This window comes from Macrobrachium rosenbergii, chromosome 49, assembly GCF_040412425.1.
Source record: "Macrobrachium rosenbergii isolate ZJJX-2024 chromosome 49, ASM4041242v1, whole genome shotgun sequence".
NCBI lineage: Eukaryota > Metazoa > Arthropoda > Malacostraca > Decapoda > Palaemonidae > Macrobrachium > Macrobrachium rosenbergii.
Window position 1 is genome coordinate 3,234,069 of NC_089789.1, and position 21,559 is coordinate 3,255,627.

Here is a 21,559-nt window from a genome sequence, read left to right on the forward strand (position 1 = left end):
ACAGATGTAAGTGCTCTCTATATATGGTTGCAACGTTCAAATAGTGTTTTATTGGCGTTTTTCTATCTTAATATTATAATGTATATATATATATATATATATATATATATATATATATATATATATATATATATATATATATATACATATATATATATATATATATATATATATATATATATATATATATATATATATATCTCAGTGCAGAGTTTTTTCATAACAAAAATCCACTAATATACCCCATCAATATAATGTTTTCTCCGTAACCTATAAAAAATTGTAGGCTATATGCTATCAGTGCGAATTTTTTTTTTTTTTTGTAATTATAAAAATAAATGCCCTAATGAGTCTAGGCCAGGATATGGTATTCTGTGAAAGGTTTGTCCTCACCGTTTTACACTCACCCTAAAGTTTTCTTCATAACCTATAAAAGTATATGCTATCAATATAAATTTCCTAAATAACCTATATACGCTACCACTGTACATGTTTTCCGTTCAGATGCTGGAGAGGCAAATAAACAAACAACTGAGAGGATAAAGTAAACAAACACTGAACAACCAAGCCTACACAAGTCACGAGTCAGACGACAACTCACTGCAGAAAAATGAAGCTTTGTTTGGTAGAACTATATAGTAGCTACGCGGCGGCGACGGCACTATAACTTGACTTTTTCTGCAGTTTTTGGTTGCTAATTATGAATTTACCTTTAATTTCTGGCGCTCGAGTGTAATTAAGCTGTAATTAACCCCAGAAGTCCATCCAACACGGGGTTTCCAGACGCGATCTTCAGAAGACAGAGCACGGCTACGTCTGTTTCGAACGGTTCATATAACTTGTTAACGTATGGGTACCCAACTAACGCACCCCGGGCCAGTACTCAACACGGTGAAGGGACATTCCATTTGGCCGACAACAAACAGATGCACCGCCAGTATCAGAACCCCCCAAAAAGTGTAGAGAAAACCAGTTGAAAAGGTAAAAACAGGCGCGGAGCTAATATACAGAACTACCCTTTGTTTTCATATAGTTATTAATATTATGAAAAACAGTAATCATTAATTAGAATATCACTGATGCAGGAAAACAAATCCCTTACTTTGATATGGGCGTTCTGGTGTTGTTGCTATCCTAGCTGGCGAGACTATTCCCCTTTTGCTCAGACCCCTCTCTTGTAACAAACTTACGAGACGCAGTCGTTCAAATTTCTCCCTCACAATTATGGTGCTTTTCTTGCTCACGTCAATGGAATTGCGTGAATGCACTAAACAGTAAGAAAGTCCGAAAAGGAAACGCGTCACAGAGCACTGGGATATCACTCGAACCAGGACCGGTTACTACGCACAAATGAGCCGGTTGTTTGTTTGGAACTGTTACCTGCTCATATAATTTCACATTTCCGAAAATACGCAGTAAAAATATGTCAAGAAGCATAAAATATTATATGTATACTAGTTGGCATGATACACCTATGATAACGAGTTCAAAATATCGAGATACATGGATATATATTTACTTTTTTATATTTTGTTTGATATTTCTTAAGAGAACGAACAAGCTCTTATCGCAGAAAATGGGTAGTTTTAGTAGGGTACTGAAGTAAATTTTTCGATTTCTGCTCTCCAAAATTGGGAAGTCATACATACATTGTACGACACTTGGTCACACAGTGTTGCTCACAGGGCGATATCGAGATACTTAGATACATATTTACTCAGATATTATATTTCTGAGAGAGAGAGAGAGAACCAGTTTTTAACGTAGATAATGTTTATTTTAGTAGGAAAGTAAAGTACATTTCACACTTCCACCTAAAAAGTCATACAGAATGAGGCGAACAAAAATGTAAAAAAAAAAAAAAAACTTACAAATTTTTTTAAGCAACAATATTTCAGGACATGTTTATTAAGACATATACCAGTCCAAAACTGTAAAAACAAAAAAATCGACAATTACTCGAAATTAGGAGATCGGCGCACCCCTTGAATAATGTTGTTGATTTAATTCATGTGGTTCAGAATAAATCTCTATACTCAGCAACTCTAGTCTCCACTGGTGACCTGATCTAATTATATTTATTATCTGTATTTTTCAGGCAACTTTTAGCCTTAATTGACAGGATTATATATATATATATATATATATATATATATATATATATATATATATATATATACACACATATATATATATATATATATATATATATATATATATATATGTATATATATATATATATATATATATATATATATATATATATATATATATATATATATATATACAGGACTACCAGTATGACACATTAATACGAAGGTGGAACTTAGAAGACTGCTAATGGAAGAGTGAAGTGGTGTGGGTTAAAAAACAAACTATGCAATGAACAACGAACTGAGGTGGTTTGGCTACTGAGCGTCGGTGATTGTTGTTTAATATGGATGAACTCTAAAAGGGGAAGCGAATCGCTGTTTTTTGTTTGTCCGAGCATTTCAAAATCACTGTACTTCAGGTGATGGCGGCAGGATATGGCATGAAGTCTAATGGCACTATTTTAATTTTTGCTTAAGGCTAACCCTGTACGGTGGCTGACCCCGCTATGAGAGTCGATGCATACCTTAAGTAGGTGCTTGGTACATCTCACATAAGTCCCAAAATTACATTAAGGGAAATTAGACTAGTAAACTATGCATCAACTCCGGTAGGGTGTGTTTAAAGCGTAACAGCCTTCCAATTGCATGAGGGTTATTAAAAGTAAATCTGAAGTCAACATATGGATACATATGTCTCAAGAGTGACAATGATCTACGTTTGATTAAGAAAGAAGTTGTATTAGTGAATGGCAGAGAAATACACATTATCTTTTTGGGTGTGGTGCAGATTGCAGTTTTTGGCTAAAGAATATTGTCCAAAAAATTCTTTAATGATTTTACTGAATAAGTTCAAGGGATAACAGTTATTCTTAACATACGTCTCTACAAACCAAAGTTCCAAGTGAAAGTTATCCTAGCTGGAGCAAAGGGAAAATGCTCTGTGAATTAGAGTTGGCAAGACATAGCCTTGAAAACAAGGGAACAATGACTAAAAAAGTTCAACCCAAGGCTGGTAAACATTTTCTTTCTAAAAAATGAGTCATAAAATTTCCCTCAGAACAAGAGACCAACAAATCTAAAAATGAAATGTGGCCGTTAAATTCCTTTTCCATACTTTAAGATGAAAAGAGCTGATAAAATCTAAAACCACCTGGGCATGACATTCCTCAGTGATAAGTAAAACCGTGTCATCTACATATCGTCTATAAAATATGGGTTTAAAAGTATTTGGGCACTGATTAAAGAATTGTTCTTTTAAATGACCCATAAAAATATTAGCGAAAGAAGGTCCTAAGGGGGAGCCCACGGCCATGCCATCTATTTGCTTATAAACTTTCCCATTAAAAATAAAATGTGTATCAATGACCGAAAGTTCCAAGTGTTTTTTAATTATTTCTGGTAAACCCGTGGTAAACGATTTTTGGGGTAGGGAATAATATCATCGGTTTCGAAAACAGACACATTAGTAAACAGGGACTGAACATCTAAACTAACCATAAATGTATGTGAATTTTGCTCAAGAACGCCAGGGACAAAAGAAGAAGAATTTTGCAGGGTGAAACGGTTACTCGTGATATGACTGAGAAGGGGAACAAGGTATTTAGCTATTTCGAAATTAGGTGAGTTGTAAGTGGCAGGTATTGGCCAATTTCTAGTTTTTAGACAGGAATGATTTATGAGCCAAGCTCTGTATGAACTGACATGCCTTTTCAAGATTAATATGAGATGGTAACAGTCGAATATCGTGGGAAAACACTTCTAACGCGAGGAAAAAATCACAGTATTTCGGTTTAAAATAATGTAAACAAAATCTAAGCTTAGTGCTAAGAGAGATTTCCTTTTTTTGATAGCGTATAACTATAGTAATTAATAATGACACTATTTGGGTTAATGAACTTAGGTTGGTGAATACCACTTTAAGTAATTCACGTTCATGTACTTCAGTGGTATTGGTGACATATCTGTCAATGGCTCTCTTCAGCAGGCTTTTAACGAAGTATCGATCTCCGACCGGCCAATGAAGAATTAGAGGAATTTATTTCTGGCGATAGAAATTCATTTCTCGCTATAATGTGGTTAGGATTCTACAATAAGCTGTACGTCCCGTTGCTAGTAACCAATTGGTTCTTAGCCACGCAGAATAAATCTAATCCTTCGGGCCAACCTTGGGAGAGCTGTTAATCAGCTCAGTGGTCTGGTTAAACTGAGGTATACATAACTTTCTTTAACGAAGTATCCATTGAGAAGCGAAAGTGCTCCATACAATAGAGAAGAAAGAGACTTCACTAATGAAGAAGTTGCCTTATAGATTTCACTTTCCAGGCATTTTCTGTATCCAGAAGAGAACGCGTAGCGCTTTGGTAGAATTCAGAATTATGCAGCGATGACCCGTAGATTTCACTCATGTTACAGTACAACAGAAATTCGTGGTCCAATTGTGTCCTCCTTCCATCTTCGAGCGGAGGACTCAAGTTTTCGATAAGTGCCGAGAATGGATCCAACATATTTATGACGCAGATAACTGTTGTCTTTCCGAGGAAACTTCAATTTCCTGGGGAACAGGATAGCCAGAGGACGTGGCAACATTGCAGACATTATTATTCCTTAGATCATAACAGAGGTAGTCTTCTAACTCGCCCAGTTGTCGTTTAACTACGACATGAACAGTATAGATTCTCCGGTGTTTTGTACTATATTATCATTATTATTTTGAATATTCGTATTTTGTTCCTCAGTACCTACCTGCTCAGTGATTTTATTTGACGATTTCTACTTGGTACGTAATCTCTTATTCCTTAGGAATTTCCCTTTTGTCAGTTTTGATTTGCAGTTACCTTAAATTTTTATGTTTCCTTTTTGCTCTATGCTATTATGTATTTTAAAGAGTTGTCAGTTATAGCTGTTTTAGTACTTTTAGATTCAGTCAGTCAGTATAGCTTTCTTACTGTTTCTCTTTATTTTTTATGTTATTCTATAGATCAGTGACCCTGATGATGGGAAAGTCATGTATTCCCGAAAACCTGGCTGTGCCTCTGTTATGTTCTAAGAAATAATAGTGTCTGCAATATTGCCACGTCCTCTGGCTATCCAGTTCCTTCCTGCACACACACACACACACGGGCTCGCACGCACACACACATACATACATACATACATATATATATATATATATATATATATATATATATATATATATATATATATATATATATATATATATATATATATATATATATATATGTATGTGTGTGTGTATAATTTTAAAACAACACTTACAATTTCTTTTATTTTCTCTAATCTTCCTCTGTACAACTCAAGGATGGGATGAAAATCAGTGCAAAGTTGATCCACTCGTCTGATGCTGACAGCTGTTTCATCTGTTAATTCATCGCTATCATAACGGCTATACTAATTTTAAAATGGATTTAAACTCGACTATGTAGGTGAGTATAGTATAAGTGAACTGGAATCCTAAAGCGAAAATCCGAAAAATGTCCTAATTAAAATACCCAAATATCTTACACCCATGAATTACATAGACTGCAATATAAACGCACATTTAGTCATGTCTAGGAATAATGGGTAGGTTATGATGAGCGGGCACGCATCCAGTTTACTAAAAATCTACCAACGCACAAACTGACAATATCAAAGCGAACATTAAAGGCATTTTCTGTTTTGAGAATTAATCTTATTATTGAAACTCTAATCGATATATATATTGCCTGACGACGTACTCCCCAAAACAATTTTTTTTCTATCTTTTATTAGAGAAAATATACAATACTTTACATTTTGAATAGCAATTACAATCAGAACTTAATCAAAGCTAACTTAAATTTACCAAAAACAAATATAATTTTATTGTATCATTATTCGGGTTGACAAATATTTATTTTTTACAAATAATCTATGTATTTCAGCAATAAAATTTTTCTGCAGTTACCCAAATAAGATTTTATTAGTACATATCTATTTTTTTATTATCCGTGATTTTATAAACCGTCTAATACTATCGTTTTCTCTTATTCCAAATCCAAACAACATAGTCACAAATCAAATTACAGCAGCATTCCTGTCCTTTTTTGATTGTGCTTCAAAATTAAAACAAATGCTATCCAGGTCATTATCATTACGCAACTCTGGTATTATTCAAATTTCATTTGCAAGAGTACATTATTTTTTTTTATATTTCCCTATTTTAACCACCTATCTGGTTTCTCCTTTCCATTTTACACTTCAAGGCATTGCGTTACTTGTGCGAAAATCCATTCAGCTTTAAATTTTCTGTTATTTACGCGTCGACAGTATTTGTCGAACAGCTTCGTAATGGAAGGTAATGCGAGAGACTTGAGTTGGAGATTCTTGAAACAGGTCAAAAATAACATAACTTTTTCTTGACAAACATTTTAGCGTAGATAAATTATAACTTTTGAATTTTCTTATCATTATCTGTTAGTATTTTGGAACGTATATCCTACTGTAACTAGGAAGAATATTCTAAGCTACGTATAATTACGAAATGAACTAAAAAATAAAAGCCATTTTTGCCCTTTTTACTTTTACAATAATTTCCCAACTACACAAAAACAGTCACACGTATTATGAAGGTTTATTTTTTTTTATTTTAATCCGCTGAACAGACCACGAAAGTTCATAATTTCTAAAAAAAAAAAAAAAAAAAAAAAAAGAAAGGTAAAAGAAAAATAACTAGGTTTCATAATTTTTGACATCTACGGGGCGGACAGTGCTTGAAATCGTTTATCACTCCAGTAAAAACAGGGTATTCAACAGAAAAATGAAGCATCGCACAAGAAACCCATTAATGTATTTTCAGTACTTTATTCATAGGAGAGAAATAATGTAAATAGAGTGAAGTTTTCAACATGGAATTTAATGCATTTCTAACTTAAATGGTATTTGGATTTTAAAAGATATTTGTTGCTTAACATTTGGCAGTACACACACACACATATATACATACATACATACATACACACACATATATATATATATATATATATATATATATATATATATATCTATATATATATATATATATATATATATATATATATATATATATATATATATATATATATATATATATATATATATATATATATATATATATATATATATATATATATATATATATATATATATATATATATATATATATATATATATATATATATATATATATATATATATATATATATATATATATATGTACGTATGTGTGTGGTACAAACACTCATATTATTTATATATATATATATATATATATATATATATATATATATATATATATATATATATATATATATATATATATATATATATATATATATATATATATTATAGTATATTGTCATAAGCTGGGTCCTCGGTGTGGAGGGAAATTGGAACAATTTATTATTATAGACTGCCTTCATACCAAGGGGGATCCAAGTTTATGAATAAAAAGAAAACTACTGGAAACTCACCTTAGAATCTTCCTGGGTTTACATGAATAATGAAGGTCGCCATTGGAATTAGAATTCTTTTGCAATTAAAAAGGGGTTTATTTACAGAGAATGGGGCAAATATGTGAGACCAAAAATGTAACAATTTACAGACACATAAATTACATATGATAGATCAATAATGCAGTAATTTGCAAATAAGCAATGTAAATATGAGGGGCCATAGATACAACAATCTCCGTTATAACAAATGACTCTGTTATGTTAAAATGCATCCATTCACAGACAATAATACATTGGAAGGGGTGAATTCCAGGGTAATGGCAATTAGTTAATCAAGATGATTTCTGTGTGGGCAACGGATTCTTGTGATCAGGCTGCGACTAGGAATGGTTGCGAAATTTGGATGGCAGTCATGAACTGGTTGGGCATAGATTTGCGGACTGGACAGGATAGGATGGCTCCTGTAAGAGAGGTCAGGAGTTAGTACAAACATGGTGGGAGGAGGAAACCTCCCTTGCTATTAACCGAACGCAATGAGTCTCCGCAATAGGGAGGAATTGATCACTTAAGTTACTTAAACTAATTTGCCCTTGATTTACACAATGGAGGGAATATTCGAATACTTATCACTGAATCATATTAGGTTGATTTCAAAGCAAGTCATAGGGCGATTCACGAGCTGCTCAAAGTAGGTTGACTTAACAAAGGGACTGCTTTTTAGGAGGAAGAAATTGAGGTTTGGAGGAATGGAAAAAATCAAGGAATTTCAGGGGGAGGGAAAGGGCTGGCTTACTGACTAATTTAAAATGACTTACCTGGGTCTGTACGACTTGGCCGTGTACTGAAGTCAGTTTCCGCCAGTGTAAAGGAAGAAGCGTCAAACGTGTGTCTTGGGCAATATTTATCTGCAGAGTGGCTTTCTGGGGAAACAGAGCTCATCTCCCACAGCTGTTTGCTTCAAAGTCTCAGCCTATGTCAAGCTGCAAAGAGTCATACGGCCAGCAAAGGATTGGAGGAAAAAATGATCTTGAGATTATGTACTTAGAGGTTAAGTTCCTATCTCTCTCTCAGCCTGGATACGTCTCCATTCCCCTAGCAGATTAGCCGCTCCCATATCGCGTGTTGAGTGTGAGGGGTGTTCGCTTATTGTTCACCCCAGGTCAGCTGAGGTGGGAGCTGTCTCTACATGAGTGAAAACAGGCACTAACCGCCTTCCCTCATTCAATATACGCTTGGTTCTACCTCGCCCACCATGTTTTCTTGGCCCTACAGTCAAATGAAAGGTGAAAATGATTCCCTGAATAAATCAATCACTGGCTGTCGGACAAGGGAGGAATAAATTCTTAACAATATATATCTATATATGTGTATATAAATGTATATGTATATGCACACACATATATATATATATATATATATATATATATATATATATATATACTGTGTGTGTATATATATATATATATATATATATATATATATATATATATATATATATATATATATATATATATATATATATATATATATATATATATATATATATATATATATATATATATATATATATATACAGGGTGTTTTTGAAATTAGAAGCTCCCTCTACAGCATAAACTAAAATTGATAAGGACAGAAACAAAAGTAATTCAGAACAGGTATTTATTTAAGTTTTGCTCTGAGCATTTAATATTTTGTGTGGCCTCCATCTGCTTGTACCACAGCCTGCATTCTTGAGGGGTATGATTTCAGCAAATCACAAAAAAGCTGAGACTCAAACTCCATTTCCCTGAGCACTTTGGTCACCTCTCTTCGCAGGTCATCGAGGCTTGGTATACCATCATAATTCACTGTGCATGCTTCAACACAATCCTTTAAGATACTACTAGTGTTTTCACATACATTAAGGTCAGGGGAGCTACCTGGAAATTCACTTGACGAGAAATCAATACCACTGTTTCAAAGCAGCTCCTGTTTTTGAAGAGCCTTGAAACATGGTGCCTTATCATGCAAAAACATGACTTCTTCAACAGATAACACATTTGCAGGATCTTTGAGGAAAGGAAATACTCCACCAGTAAGCACAGTTTCTCTGAAGTATTTGCCATTCCATGACTGCCCTTTTTTCTTTGATGGTCCACATTAACCATTTGGCTGTGAAACAGAGAAAAATTCCCAAACATTCAGGAAATTTCACAACTTGGTGATAGTGCACGTCATCGTTGACATCATCCAACTTTGCAGCCCAAATGATGTAATTTTTATGATTTGGCTTCCTGACTGTGTAAATGAAGAATTCATTTGATGCAGCAACATGGAGAAAGTCAGCTTCATCCCAGTCTTTAAGAAATGAACCACAAAACCATGCACAGTCTTCTCTCTGTTGCTGAGTGATGTTGGGCTTGCTGATAACATGAAATGGCTTGATACCAGATTTTTTCAACTCACAATATACAGCACTATAACTTCTCTTCTTTCCCCTTTTTGTTTCTAGTTCAAGCGCCAATTTACATACACACTTTCTTGGTCTACCCACTGCCTCAGCTATGATGTCTTTTGACTCCTGCAAAAGGACTTCAGGCCTTCCAAGATTCTCACTCTTTCGTGATGACAGTCATATGGAATTTTGTTCCAGTTTCTTTTAACAAAGGATTCATCTCTTTTAATGTATTTAGCTATCCAGGAACGTGAAGGTTATAGCCCGGATTCGGTCAATCCATCTGATTTCCTCCGAGTCGTTAGCCATGGCTGTATCTAACTCCGTCACTCAGTCTGAAAATACAAGAAATGTAAAATGAAAAATAGATTAATAGAAACTTAAAATAATGTACTTGGAGATAGGCTATAGCAGTAAACTTCATAACTTTCCATTTGTTCTGTGGAGGGGGGCTCCAATTTCGAAACACCCGGAATGTAAAAAAAAAAAAAAAAAAAAAAAAAAAAAAAATATATATATATATATATATATATATATATATATATATATATATATATATATATATATATATATAGTACTGTATATATATATATATGTGTGTGTGTGTGTGTATGGAGGCCACTGTACAGTTGTCAGGGAAAATAGGTTACCTGAGGATAATAGTTGATGGCAAGGAACGGATATACAAGTGACAGAATAGAGCCTAAAGGCAAACACTAGGAATGTGAAAGGAACCGATACCAAACTTTTATTTCCCTTTGTTTCTTGTATCTTGTCTTATGTCTTCCCGGTGTTGCGTTTTGTTTACCCTGTGTTTGAATTTTCTTTGGCCACTCTGGTATACATTGAGTTATTTTTTCTCGTCTGCACGATTTAGTTTGATTTAGTCTTCGTGAGCTCTCAGAAATCAATTGTAGCAAAAATCCTAGGACATGCCCTCCATTACTAGCGCCTAAGCATCACCCTTTCAGGCCCTGGTCATGGTACTTGCATAAAAACTGGCCCCTCCTGCACTCTTCTTGTACCCCTGGGAGCCTTACACAATCACCTCCACCCCAGGCCTCACACAATTTAAAAGTGCCCAACTACAGGCTCAAATCAAATATTAAGAGTATATCAAACCCAAGTGTTTGTATGAATTTATTGCAAGAGTAAGTGGAAATACCAAAAATATAGTTGATCATCAGTTATTAAGAATAAAACAAAATAATAATAACAGTATTGTTAGGAGAGCAAGGGCCGTTTGAGCATCCTTCATTATTTGATTTTGTTTATTATTCTAAAAAGAAAAATTAAAATAAATAAGCTGCTGTCACGGGCCCCCCAGACTGCTGGGCCCCGGGAAAGTAGTATCCTCCCCCCACCCCTCCCCGACATGCTTGGGCCCTGTCCATGACCACATGCAAACATGTCGTTCTCGTAGGATGCTTGCCAAAAGGCATCCGCTCCTTTATACAGTAGAATATTTGTATTTAGAGTGTGTTATAACCACTGCAGGTCAATTACAGTTATTTAGTTGATGAAAATAAAGATTTAAAGGAGGGCAAGTAAAAAAAAAAAAAAGAAATAACAGATTCGTTCCTCAAACCTACGAGTTTCCTGTCGTTTGACATGGAGTCCGTTTGTTTCATTAATACGCCTGGAACGTCAGGATTACTGCCAACATGCGAATGCCTCTACCATACAGGAGGCTTTATTCTCATGAAACAATTCAAATTCTCTAGTAAATACACGATAGCTGGTTCTCTTTGAAAGAACACATCCTACACGATGAAGCGCTTTATAAAATAAAATTCTAGCGAAATGATCAACATCCACCCGTTAACAGCAATTCGAGCTGTAAGAGAGAGAGAGAGAGAGAGAGAGAGAGAGAGAGAGAGAGAGAGAGAGAGAGAGATCCATTATTCTGTTCCAATTACAGCCGTATACGGTAAAAAAAAACATTTTATCCATACTATGTGGAATATCAAAGAAAGAACGGGCTTTGAATTTCTATGGATAAATTCTACATACACAAATCAAACTGTTTTATTAAACAAAATTTAAAATACAGCAGACAACAAAGTTTCTCTCTCTCTCTCTCTCTCTCTCTCTCTCTCTCTCTCTCCTCTCTGACATACAGTTATGTAAATTCTTTTCAATCATCAGGTCATGTTATTATTATTATTATTATTATTATTATTATTATTATTATTATTATTATTATTATTATTATTATTATTAGCTATTATTCTTTGAAAAAAATACAGTTAGTAGCATTATTTTTAAAATGAAGGCTGAGTTGGTTGAGCAAGCCCGACAGTTATTGTATGATGTACATATTTATTTTTAAAGATAAATAATGTGGTTCAGTACAGATAGCTGTAGGTCCCGTTGGTAAGCTTGGTTCCGTTCCCTAGGAGAGCTGTTTTCAGTCCGACACGTTGATGTAGCACGTCGATGTAACAACCACGTAAAAACACAAAAGAACCCACAACAAGTGAAGTTGTTTATAAACGTGGAACCGTTCGTCAAACATGGATCAGGCAATGCGCCGTTTTCTGATGAAACCCCAGCCAGTCGTCTGGAACGTCTAACTGGTCGTTGCCCGACGTGCGGTCGTTTTGCTGGCCATCAACTGCATAGGCGCCTGCAACATCGGTTACTTTAAAACCTTCAATGTACTTTACGGAAATAAGATTGTTGGTAAATTTATCTTCCTGTGTAAAGGATTTATTGCCTTCCAGAGATAAACCACAATCTATCGCCGCACCCTCCACTAGTCTTCTTAACCCAACATCTTTACTTCTAAAAATTACTTTAGATTCTGCCCAGTCTATGCGATGATTGAGTTTAAGACTGTGGCTAACACACTGTTTTTTGCATGTGACTTGTATGCCCATTTGTGTTTCCCGATTCTTGTGACCAACCCTCTACCACTTTCCTCAAAATATTTAGTCACATTCTGTACAGGGAATTTCATAAACACCAATATGTTTATTGTTGTGATTCTGTGTGCTGTTGTTGTGTATAAGAACCTTTTAATGGTATTATTATAATTATAGACTACTGAGTGAATTCTAGTCCTCTTCACTCAATAGATTTCATAGAACGACTTAAGAAATTGGGAAATATTCAGGGTAAAATGATTAGTCTGGATGTGACAGCTCTTTTCACTAACTTGCCATCAGAATATATGCTTAATAATCTAGTTCGATTTTGCGTGTCCTCCACAATTTTTTTCTCTGAGAACCAAGGCAGGATTTAGGCAAAAGTTTGGTGTTTCAGTGGGGTCTCCTCTGTCTCCCATTCTAGGCAATTTAAGCATGGAATTTGTGGAAACCGAAATTCTGCAGAATGTGAACCTTCACTAAGACCCATTTTTTGGGTGAGATACGTGGATAATATTTCTTTATTTTTAAAGGTAACGTTCAAATTTTGATAATTTTCTTCAATATGTTAAAGGAATTTTGCCCTCTATTCAGTTCACAGCAGAACATGAAACAGACAATAAGTTGCCCTTTTTGGACACATTGATTTGCCATGACCCAGTAACTTGCACCTTTAAATTTACAGTATGTCGTAAAGAAACCAATGCAGAAACTTATATTAATTTTTTCCTCCTGGCACAATAATGAAGTTAAAACCAACATCTTGGTCAATTTTGTTTTGAGAGCTTTGAAAATTTGCGACCCCGACTTCACTGACAGAGAACTTAAACACTTCGAAGATGTTTTAAAAAAACTGTTACTCCGAATATTTTATTTGTAATTCTTTTAAAAAAGCTGGAAGGACATTCTATATAGGTTCCTCAAAAGAACATGATAAAACTGTAAACAAAAATCACAATGATAAAATAAATATAGTCTATAATTATAATAACACCATTAAAAGACTTCTTATGCACAACAACAGTACACAGAATTACAACAATAAACATATTGGTGTTTATGAAATTCTCAGTACAGAATGTGACTCTAAATATTTTGGGGAAAGTGGTAGAGGGTTGCTCACAAGAATCGGGGAACACAAAAGAGCATACAATTTACATGCAGAAGACAATGCGATAGTTAGTCACAGTCTTAATTAAACTCGACCACCGCATAAATTGGGCAGAATCTAAAGTAATTTCTAGAAGGAAAGATGTTGGCTTAAGAAGACTGGTGGAGGGTGCGGCAATAGATAATGGTTTATTTATGGAAGGCAATAAATCTTTTACACAGGAAGATAAATTCACCAACAATTTAATTTCTAGGGAGCATATTGAAGGTTTTAAAGTAACCGGTGTTGCAGGCGCCTGTGCAGTTGATCACCAGCAAAACGACCGCGTCGGGCAACGAACAATTAGAAGTTCCAGACGACTGGCTGGGGGGTTTCATCAGAAAACGACGCATTGCCTAATCCATGTTTGACGAACGGTTCCACGTTTATAAACAACTTCGCTTGTTTTGAGTCCTTTTATGTTTACTTGGTTGGAGTGCTACATCAACGTGTCAGATTGACAAGGGGAACGGAACAAGTTCCCGAAAGCTATCTGTAATGATTTATCTTTAAATATATGTACATGTACATAACTGTGGGTTTGCTTCTCCATTATTATTATTATTATTAGAGTGAGTGGGTCAGACCTTTCTGGGTGAGGCTGAGTCCCATGACATGTGCAAATAGCGACTAGTACCTTTTGGTGGTCTCCCATTCAAATACTTACCAGACACAACTGATTATTTTCTGATTATGCTATCAACGAAGAGAGTCAGAAATTTAACTTCACTGTACCAAATAAAAACCATCTATTCAGTTATTGCTCGATATATAAGTGATCGGGAATCAGTTAAAACTGTTATCAATAATTTGCAAAGGTAATTTGTTACATAAATATTTAGTCCGTCAGCATATTATAAGTACTCATATCTCATTGTATTCATCATTTTCAATTTTTCATCACATTGTCACTCAGTCGTTTGTTGTATCATTTTAAAATTGATTTTTGAATGACCTGCTAATTAACGGGGATTTTGAGCGGAGCAAAAAGTTTTTTTGGAACTTATGAACCTCTACAGACCATACTCCATCCATTGTTTTTGCTGATATTTCGACATCTGCTGGTGATAACTTCTCGAAGATTGTCCTATACGCTTTTATTCCATACATGTGTTTTTCCATAATTTTCCAGCTAATAAACAGAAATTGTTCTTCTCTGAATTCTTAAATAAATCAGTCTACTTCTTTTTCCTTTATGACATGTGTATCCATCTTATGCTTCACGAAGAGATCAGTAACGAAAACCATCTTTCAGTCAGCAAGTGTGATCGGGACAACTGTCTTTTCCTACTTTTTTCCTGTTAAAATATATCAGATTTTGGAACTGCTTGAAGCTTTCATATTTTATGCAATGCTTTTTGGAATATTGACTCCGCTGCAAGCATGAAGCTTGTGGCATTTTATGCTTAGCTAGTCTGAAATAAGAGTGCTTCCATCAGAATTTAGTAAGAATTTCCCCCTCACCTGCCCCCAGAGAAAGAGAGAGAAAAAAATACTTGAATGCAAGGCTCTGAAGTCCAATCAATTTTGGATTGTTTCTAATTTTGCCTCGAAGGAAAAATATTTCAATGAATTGCATTCATTCTAGCCAAACCAGTATGAGACTTGCAATCTTCAAGTTTGCACCATGAAACTCCAAAACAAACAATTTACTCAAAATGTGGTCGAGGGGGAGTCATTCTATAAACAGAGTGGGACTTAAGCATGAGTATATCTTTAAAAGATCAATATTATAAAAAAAATATTAAGTTACAACTGATAAATGGTAACAGGTTAAGTGCAAATATAGTACTCTAGAATCCTTTCTCTCTTTTTTTGGCTAATTCCAGTTTTATCTGGAAATACCAGGTAGGGCAATGGGTAGTTTGCTAAAGTAGGTAACAACGCCATCTAATTCCATTGCAATGACAGCGTCACCAAATTCCATTTCGTAACGACGTCATTAAATTACATTCGCGCCCTGGATTGTCTTTCGTCATCATCTCATACCATCACTTTTAAAATCCCTATACTTTTAAGGTACGATACGAATCTTATGATATTTATTCACGCAGTCATTTTTTTTAAAACATTTTCCAACTTCCACTTATTACATTTCACTTTAGAATTTCACATAAATGATTTTGTTTAGTCTTCAAAAAACATCAGCATCCTAGTTATCACTACAAAAGCAGGTCGCGGACAAATCAACTCAACAATAAAAAAACAATATATCTTCAGATATTTACTCGTATATATTCCTAAAAATTTGGTATATTTTTGTGTGTTGGCCTATGAAGAAAGAAACTTGGATGACAAGAACATTTGCTCTCTCGCCCTACACTGAATTTCCCTTTCATGTTTTAAGACACTGATGAAAAGTTAATTTAAAGTAGAGGCCAGTTACGCTTTAAAAGTAAGTTTTGCAAAGGTTCGACGTCCAAGTCCATTTTAATTTTGGCAAAATTTTGCTAATTAGAGTTACTTCTTATATCCCATTATACCATGATTATAGAAACGCGTTGCTGATGTACCTAATTTGTTACTATGTATCAGCAAGAATTAGGGAGTGACTCCCCAATACATTCTTAGTCTGTTGCTTATAAGAAAAAAAAAATGCTATTTTTTTTTTTACATTAGGGAGCTACATAGTTCTTTGTTAGCATCCATTTGAGGAGCTCAGGTTAATTTAGTGACTTAAGGTAGTTTTACATTACATCAAGAGTGTCATTAATTTAATGCTCCATTACAGAAATATGATTTATTGACTATTTTATGAGCAATTCCTGTTTCACATTTGCAGCGTCATTAACATATCGCTTTATGGATTAACCATTTTGCTTTTACAGTGATTTTGGTAAGTTAGGTTCCGAAACGCAATTTTCCTATGCATTAAAAACCTCGGGTTCATGCGACAAGTATTTAGCGACTTATTCCTACGATCCATTAGAAGACTTATGAGTTACTGGGTCCTGCTACTGATTCGAATGAAACAATAATAGCATAATTTTGCATGCCAATATTTAATCATTCCGAGTGTTATGGCAATAAAATGAATCCAGCAAAAGATTGTGATTGGATTCTAGAAGAATTTTCCTAAATCCATTATCTTATGAACTTACAGGTTTAATGAAAGTGATATAATCTCCCTTCTCAAATGCCAAGACTTATTCGTTTGCTAGTTATTGACCATAGAACCTGTCTTTTCAAATGCTAAATCTTATTGTTAGCTAGTTATTTATCATATAACATGTCTTCTTATATTCAACATCTTATTTGTTTGCTAGTTATTGACCATATAACCTTTCTTCTCAAATGCCAAGTCTTATTTGTTTGCTAGTTATTCAACATACAACCTGTCTTCTCAAATGCCACGTCTTATTCATTTGCTAGTTATTGACTATATAACCTGTCTTCTTAGATGCAACGTCTTATTCGTTTGCTAGTTATTGACCATATAACCTGTCTTCTCAAATGCCACATCATATTCACTTGCTAGTTATTCACTATATAACCAGTCTTCTCATATGCCAAGTCTTCTCAAATGCCACATCATATTCGCTTGCTAGTTATTGACCATATAACCTGTCTTCTCAAATGGCAAATTTTATTCGTTTGCTAGTTATTGACCATATAACCTCTCTTCTCAAATGCCAAATCTTATTCGTTTGCTAGTTATTGACCATATAACCTGTTTTCTCAGATGCCACATCTTATTCGTTTGCTATTTATTGACCATACAACCTGTCTTCTCAAATGCCACGTCATATTTGTTTGCTAGTTATTGACCATATAACCTTCCTTCTCAAATGCCACATCTTATTCATTTACTAGTTATTGACCATATAACGTGTCCTTCGTCTTATTCATTTGCTAATTATTGAAATGCGAATGCCACGTCTTATTGTTTGCTAGTCTTATTCATTTGCTAGTTATTGACCATATATCTTACTAGTCATTGTCCTTCTCAAATGCCAAGTCTTATTCGTTTGCTAGTTATTTGATCTTTTCAAATGCTAAATCTTATTGTTAGCTAGTTATGGACCATATAACATGTCTTCTTAGATTCAACGTCTTATTCGTTTGCTAGTTATTGACCGTATCACCTGTCTTCTCAAATACCACATGTATTGCTAGTTATTGACCATATAACCTTTCTTCTAACCTGTTATTCATTCTCAAATGCCAAGGTTTATTCGTTTGCTAGTCATTACCCATATAACCTGTCTTCTCAAATGCCACGTCGTATTTGTTTGCTAGTCATTGACCCTCAAATAACTGACCATATAACCTTCAGATCAATCATATTGTTTCAAGACTTCAAATTTGTTTGGTAGTTATTGACCATAGAACCTGTCTTCTTAAATGCCATGTCTTATTTCTTTTGCTAGTCATTGACCACATAACCTGTCTTCTCAAATGCCACGTCTTATTCGTTTGCTAGTTGTTGACCATATAAGTTGTCTTCTCAAATGCCAAGCCTTATTCGTTTGCTAGTCATTGACCATATACCCTGTCTTCTTAAATGCCACGTCTTATTCGTTTGCCAGATGGTCACAATGTAGGCAGTCTTCAACCAATCTTCGCAAAAGCCACACTTAATTTTGTTGTCGGGGCTGTAGCCATATAAGTGAACTTCTAAAACCACCATGCCTATAATGAGCTTTTAACTCTTGGTGAATATCTGTTACCTGAAATTTCCTGCTTTTTGTGTTCTAATGTTTTACTGATTTATCGGAGTTAATGTGCAAATTCAGCTTCTTTGGTAATTCCCTTAAACGTGTATAATTTTCATTATCTTTTAATATATAAATATATATATATATATATATATATTTTATATATATATTTATTTATTTATTTATATATATTAAATCATCACTCTTCTTTCCATTGCATAAGAGATATTTTGCGAACAGTTAATAGAAGAGAACAGGCCTTACAGGAATATTGTCATACTTCCAAAACTAAGAGTATTATTATCTGTTTCACATTAGAACTGACAGGAACGTTTGAATCATCTTCTCTAGAAAAAAGTCATGTTTTAAGAGTTTGCCTTTTGAAGTATTCCCCATGATAATAAGTTTCTAACTTGCCGATGATATCTAAGTCATTACCCGAAATTCTGAAAGTTTGTTCGATTACTTGGTATGCTGCAGAAGTCGCTAACTCAAAACTCTTCTAAAATATATCGAAATGTTAATCTGATAAGAGTTGAATTTGCAGGTGCCAACGTCCAGATACGCACAGAAGAAAAGTCAGCGCCTGACATAATTCTATCAATTGACTCAAGATCAAGATAATTTATCTGCAATAATAAGACTAGAAATGTTTCACAACGGAGTAAGAAATTTATAACATTTATGAAATAATACTGAAATCATTTTCACCGAGAACGAGCTAGAAGATATTTCATTTGAAAACTGAACATCATCTAGAAATTCCAATGCATTTCTTTCCCAAAATTGCATCCAAAGGGTCGTCTTAAAGCATTTCATGTCTTATTATCTCCCCCACCCCCTTTGACCTCCCCCCGTTTGTTCTCCTACATTATAATTTGATGATATTCTTGCAGTTTTCAAATAATTATCCTGAAGTACAGCCGTCTGTGACACATCGAGTTAGAAAGGTGGGTGGGCAATGCATGTATGTTGTCATTTTCGATACTTTATCCATTCTTAATATTATCACGTTTCGTGACGCAGTATTTTCTCTAAACTTCATCATGTACATTAACATGATCAACTTCACTATCTTAATTCTTACTTTTTAGCACAACTGACAAACGATGTTGAAATGGCACCTATGGCATTGCAGTTGCAGAAAAGAAAATCCGGTCGAACTTAAGGTTTCATTTGCCAGAGTATGTTAATTTATCACTCTTAGAGAACAAGTTCAGAATATGGAAGTGATTTTTAATAAGGAAACTATGAGCTAAATGAAATTTGATAGGCATTCGGATTAACAGTAATTACCAGACTGGTGAACTGTATACACCTTAGAAACACAGTGATTTTGCACTGACGTTTGGCTTTTCGTTAATAAAGCTACGTACATTTTTAATCTTTTTCTTAGCAAGTATAATTAAAAACTTTTACTACCACGGTATTATCGGTCGTCAATAATGCCGAATGAATGCCATGAGAAAAAATCTTGATGAGGTTCATAGGATCATTTTAAAACAGTTCATCCCTTCATGACTCTTAATTTTGTCACCGTATTCTATTGATTGCAGAGCATTTTATTCACCTGCAGTAGAGTTAGTAAAAGAAATCTATCTCAGAAAAAGGTGGAGAGACTTCTTCATAGACTTTTCCCAAGCTCGTCCATTGTCTTGGGGAAATACGTAAGGTTTACATTTTATGCTCCAGTGCTCCATCTTTTATTACCGAGTTTCCTTGAATAGGCTTTGTGTTCCCACTACGACAATTAGTTTCTGTTCCGTGAAAGCTTTCAGAGATAATGCGGCGTTTAGTTATGTGCCCAAGAAAACCTTACAAGTATGTAAATGTCGACCATTAATCAATCCGCAAATTGACTGACACGTGAGTTATGAACTAAACAGATTTTTGTTAATTATTAAATGACATTTAGTAAAGTTTTTCTCAATATCATCGGTTGATTTTTTAAGATAATAATTTGACAAATGTAACAGTATTAGCAATATTATTAGCTGCGTTAAAGTGTCGTCCAGACATAACGCACTCATCTCTTAACTCAGTAATAAAAATTATTATTATTGTCTTTGTTAATCAAATTGAACTATAGCGAGTAATACATACTAACCAGGGAACGGACAGAAAAATAAACTGCTTTTGTAGCCGAAAAATCTTCAAAATCGTGTTATATTGCACAAGCGATTTTTTTTTTTTTTTTTGCAGGGACAGCGATATCTGTATGGACCTGGTAATAATATTTTTTCGTGAAGGAATCACCTCATTAATGACCCCTACTTTAATTTTAGTACCACCGAAATAACACCAGCATTCTCGATAGGTCTTTTATCTGAAGAGGATAGATAGCGACTGTTGATGTTCTTGCCTGTAAATAAATTCAGAACAATCCGATGTGCAGTGATCTTGAGAGACCCCGTTAAAGTATTTTTTTTTTCTTTTAAGGCTTTCTTCCAATATTCTGATAGGAGCGCTCTTATTACAGATTAGCTAGGAATGAAATGTCAAATGCCTGTGGTGAAGTCAATATTCCAAGAGGCTTTGCATAAAATGGAAAAGCCTAACTATGGGTGTCCCAAAATCTGATATCTTTTAATAGCAGAAAAAAAGTAGCATAATAAGATGACAATAATCTGAGAAGTTGTGTCTGTTCAGTATTTGAATGGGTGACCACCAATAGGTAATAGAGGCCATCTGCACACGGCACTGGACCCACCTCACCTAGAAAGTACTGGTCCAGAATCGGATGGGTAGCGACATCTGGAGCCACCCTCTCTGATGAGAATAATAATAATAATAATAATAATAATAATAATAATAATAATAATAATAATAATAATAATAATAATAATAATAATAATAACTTTGCCGAAAAACTTAAAAAGTTAT